The sequence below is a fragment of the Aegilops tauschii genome, chromosome 3, assembly GCF_002575655.3.
Source record: "Aegilops tauschii subsp. strangulata cultivar AL8/78 chromosome 3, Aet v6.0, whole genome shotgun sequence".
In the NCBI taxonomy this organism is placed as follows: domain Eukaryota; kingdom Viridiplantae; phylum Streptophyta; class Magnoliopsida; order Poales; family Poaceae; genus Aegilops; species Aegilops tauschii.
The window spans coordinates 20,485,733-20,491,316 of NC_053037.3; positions in this window are offsets into that span (position 1 = coordinate 20,485,733).

The window sequence follows — 5,584 nt, forward strand, 5'->3', positions numbered from 1 at the left end:
AGGTCCGGGTGGTGGTGGTGCTCCGAGGAGACGAGGAGAGCGGCGCCGAGGAGACGAGGACGACGGGGCGGCGGCGTCGGGAGAGGAGAGGGCGGCGTCGCGGCGTCGGGGCGTCGCGGCGGAGATGAGGACGACGGGGCCGCGTCGAGGCGGCGGGGCAGCGGCGTCGGGACAGGAGAGGGGAAGGTTATCGAGGGCGAGGGCGAGGGCGAGGGAGAGAGAGGGGATAGGTTATCCAACAGGTACATCCATACTAATGGCGCACCTCACCCTGGTGCGCCATAAGTACATCCATACTAATGGCGCACCTCACCCTGGTGCGCCATTAGTATTTTTTTTGATTTCTGCTCGAGCCAACAGGTTATCTTCCACCTTACCTGATCCACACCAAGTTCCCTCTACTAGCTCGACTAGTCAGCAGCCAGTTCTCACACCAGGAGGTCCTGGGTTCGATTCCCAGGCTCCACAATTTTTTTTATGCATTTAAAATGCTGTTTGATATTTATTTGTGTTTAAATATGTTCAAACTTGCTTAAATCATAACAGTAATATTTTTTTATAAGACAGTGATAATTTTTTTAAAAATATCATCAAACAGTAATGCCGGTGGAGCGGGGAAGGGTGCGCGGGGTGCGGGGGGCCGGTGGACCGGGGGGTGCTCGGCGGCGAGGGGGACCGGATCTGGCGAGGTGGGATAGCTAGCGATCGAGATGGAGGGGGATCGAGATCGAGTGTCCATGAAATTTCAAAATATTCATGATAGTTCAAAAAGTGCCCATGAAATACAATCGAGAAATGAAGGCTACGATTTAAATACAATCGATCTTAGCTAGCTATCTGTTCACAATCTTCGTGCCCTTCTTTTTCGCAAATGGAGTTCTTCTGTGGAACGGACGTCCTTTAGGTAGGGTGGTACTGCTTCTTCTTGTGGTGTATGCTGCTACTTCATCATCGTCGTCATGTTCGATTCTCGGGTCGCCGTACTTGTCGAAGTCTTGCTCATTGGCTACTCCATCCATTCCGATGATCTTCCTTTTGCCTCTCCTCACGACAACACGACTGGGCTTTGACGGGTCGGTAATGAAGAAGCATTGGTCCACTTGGGAAGCCAGTACCCATGGCTCATTTTTCGCGGTGACGTTTGCGCCTGCGGTCTTGGATTTGGCTTCAGATATAACCATGGTGGTGAAATACCGGTCTTCTTTTAGGACGCTCTTGGCCCATCTGACACGGAACATCGGGACCTTCTCTCCAGCGTAGCTCAGCTCCCAGATCTCCTCGATCCTTCCGTAGTATCTGTCCTTGTCGTTACCGGTGTAGGATTCCATCGTTACCCCGGAGTTCTGATAACCATCGCTCTTCATGTCCTTGGCCTCGGTGTAGAATGTGTAGCCGTTGATATCGTACGCCTCATAGGTCATCAGGTTGTGCTCGGCGCCCTGTGACAAGGCGAATATGAGTTGTTCTTCCGCGGAAGAATCCTCATGTAAAGGGTACGACAAAAGCTTCTGCTTGAACCAACGCGTGACACATGAGTTGTGCTCTTTGAGTATATCTCCGTCCGTCCTCTGTTGACCTCGGTCATTGTACGTCTTCTTAATAAAGGTTTTGTGCTCTACCACCCAAGGATCGACCACGTCTATGTGTGGTAGCGCGACTAGGTTTGCTCTTTCAAAGTCGGCGAGTCGACCCTCGAAGTCGACATGCATTTCGCGGCGACCCTCACGGTGACCCCATCCAGCGAGCCTGCCGAGGTGCCTGTTGACGGGCAGACCAACGGGGTTCTCGATGCCTAGATAATTCGTGCAATAGGAGATGCACTCTTCGGTCAGAAAGCCCCTGGCTATGCTTCCCTCTGGACGTGACATGTTGCGAACGTATCCTTTGATGACACCATTCATCCTTTCGAACGACATCGTGCTGTGCAGGAACGTCGGCCCGAGTTGGATGATATCGTCCACGATATGGACCAGCAGATGCACCATAACATCGAAGAATGCGGGCGGGAAGTACATCTCAAGCTCGCATAGTATCACCACGATCTCTTCCTGTAGCCTTCTGAGTTGCCTCACGCCAACAGACTTCCGAGAGATGACGTCGAAAAAGTTGCATAGGCCAAATAGCGTTTCACGGACGTGCACGTCCATGATCCCACGGATTGCAACTGGAAGTATCTGCGTCATCAGCACGTGACAGTCGTGAGACTTCATCCCGCTGAACTTCAGCTTCGCTAGGTCTAGGTATCTGCTTATCTTCCCCGCGTAACCGTAAGGAAGTTTTATTCCTACGAGGCAGGTGAAAAACTGCTCGATCTCCTCCTGACTTAGAGTGAAGCACGCGGGAGGGTAGTCATTTCCGGTCTTCTTGGCCTTTTTGCCTTTGCGACGACTTTCCGTGTCTTGCTTCGCCTCATCATCATCATCATATATAGCGTGAAGCTCCTGCCTGATGCCCATTGATTTCAAGTCTGCCCTTGCTTTCGGCCCATCTTTGGTCCTCTCTGGCATGTTGAGCAGGGTACCAAGCAGACTGTCGCACACGTTCTTCGTGATATGCATGACATCAAGGCTGTGAGGCACACGATGGATCTTCCAGTACGGCAAGTCCCAGAAAACAGACCTCGTTTTCCATACCTTCAGCAGCGGCTCTGGCGCCTTTCGCTTCTTTCCCGGCTCTGGCGCCTTTTGCTTCTTTCCCGGCAGTGGGCAGTCTTTCCAATTTTTCAACAGCTCGTCTATTTCCTCGCCGCTCCTCGTACGCGGGCGTCCTCGGGGTTCGGTTTCACCATCGAATAGATCCTTGCGTTTTCTCCACGGGTCATCGTCGCGAAGCCACCTTCGATGTCCGATGAACACGGCTTTCGAAGACCTGGGATCTCTATCTAGCTGGCGATACGTTGTGTCATCCATGCACCTGACGCATCCAGAAAATCCGTGGACCACCTGCCCCGCGAGATATCCGTAACCGAGATAGTCGTGCACCGTCGTGAGTAGCGCGGCTCTCATAGGGAAATATTCTTTCTCTGCGGCGTCCCACGTATTGGCTGGCGTTTTCCACAGCGTGTCAAGCTCCTCTTTCAGCAGCCCCAGATACAGATTGATGTCGTTCCCTGGTTGTTTCGGTCCTTCAATTAGCATACTCATGTGAATGTACTTCCTCTTCTTGCACAACCAGGGGGGAAGGTTGTACATCCACACAAACACAGGCCAGGTGCTATGTGTGCTTCTCTGGCTGCCAAACGGATTGACTCCATCGGTGCTCGCGGCCAGCACGATGTTCCTTGGATCGTTCCCAAATTCTAGGTCTTCGAAGTTCAACGCTTGCCACTGGCTCGCATCCTTAGGGTGACTCAGCATCTTGTCTTTTTTATCTATCTCCGGATCATTTGCGTCATCTTCTCGCTTCTTCTCCTCCCTATCCGCGTGCCAACGCAGGAGCTTTGCTACCTTAGGGTCCGCGAAATACCGCTGCAGACGAGGAGTGATCGGAAAGTACCACACCACTTTTCGAGGAGCTTTCTTCCTCTTCTTGTATCGAGTGACGCCGCACACCGAACATATGGTAGACTCCGCGTGCTCGTCCCGATAAATGATGCAATTGTTCATGCACACATGGTATTTCACGTGCGGTAAATCCAGAGGACACACGATTTTCTTCGCCTCCTCCAAACTGGTCGGGCACTTGTTCCCCTTGGGAAGACGTTCGTGCCAGAATGACATGTTCTCGTCGAAGCATGCGTCGGTCATTTTGTGTTTTACCTTCATCTTCAGAGGCATGAGCGTTACTTTCAGGTTGGTATCCTAGGGCCTGCATCCTTCATACAATGGAGTAACCGCGTCTAACTCAAGTTGATCCATCTTGGCTTTCTCTCGGGCGGCAGCTCTTGCGTTATCCGTCTGCTTGAGAAGCAGCTCTTGAATATGAGGGTCCTGCACCCAGCCCATCGATGGTCCAGCGTCGTCTGCTCCGCCGGCATCATCATCTTCATGATCATGCCCGTCGTTTGCTCCGGCATCTTCCTCATCATCATGTCCTGCATCTTCTACATGATGACTGTGTACAGCATCACCGTCGTGATCATCTCCTGGGGATTCTTCGTCTTCTCGCCCGCCCGAGCCGCGGTGGTTGTCTTGCTACCCTTCCTCATTTCTTGCCCGGCCCCCATGGACGACTTCGTAGTCATCTTCATCACCTTGCCACCGATAGCCATCCATGAAACCACGCAAGAGCAGGTGGTCCCACACCTGCTAGGATTCCGGGTCCGCAATAAGGCTCTTCAGCTTGCATCTTCGACACGGACATCTTATCTCCGTCTCGTTCTTTTGAAGCATCTCGGCCTTCGCGGACCTCAAAAACCTATTCATGATGCCTTCGGTCATCATGCGGACCATGGTCGCCTGCGGGGTAGAGCAAAACGATATTTTAGAACCAAGAAAAAATTTGGCATGACTTTCCCTAAAAATAGGACCAAAAAGAATGCTTAATGCCAAAATTCTCGCCGAAACGGAAATGAATCAACATTCCGGCAAAATATTGGCAACTATCGCATTTCAAATACCGGTACACCTCCAAACACAAACACATATGCAACACCACAAACATATGCAACACCACGAACATACATAGATCTAGCTAGGCCATAAAAAGTGCATGTGCACATTGTTGTAGGGAGAACAACATAAATATAGCTTCCCCCTTACTTACCTATCAAAACAAGGTAATTTAACCATTTAAATTGAATGAATCTATGGTGGAAATGAGGTGAAAAAGAGGAGGCACCCGAGACAAGGAGGAGGTGGAGAGAATGAAGTGGGGAGAAAGTGAGTGTGGGTAGGAGAGGCTGTCCAAAATATCTTGTTGCTGCCCACTTACTAATGGCGCACCAACTCTAAATGCGCCATTAGTAATCCAGGTTACTAATGGCGCACCTTCTTGGACAGGCGCACTAGTTAAAAAAAACTTTTGATACTAATGGCGCACCCTGGGCTAGGTGTGCCATTACTAGTTACAACTAGTAATGGCGCACTGTGTCTGGGTGCGCCATTAGTATGTTTGGACAGGAGCACTAGTTTAAAAAAACTGATACTAATGGCGCACCCTGGGACAGGTGCGCCATTACTAGTTACAACTAGTAATGGCGCACTGTGTCTGGATGCGCCATTAGTATGTTTGGACAGGTGCACTAGTTAAAAAAAAATTGATACTAATGGCGCACCCTAGGCCAGGTGCGCCATTACTAGTTACAACTAGTAATGGCGCACTGTGTCTGGATGCGCCATTAGTATGTTTGGACAGGCGCACTAGTTAAAAAAAATTTGATACTAATGGCGCACCCTGCGCCTGGTGCGCCATTAGTAGTTTCAACTCTAATGACGTATCAGAAGGTGGTGCGCCATTAGGATATACTAATGGCGCACCGCTTGTCTGGTGTGCCATTAGTGTCAATCCCATCTATAGCCCTTTTTCTAGTAGTGCAAGGTTAATTCCTGCTCGTCCTCGAGTAGGTAAATGATAAAAAAGATAATTTTTGATGTGAAATGCTACCTAGCATAATCCTGAACATATAATCTAATCATGGCATGAA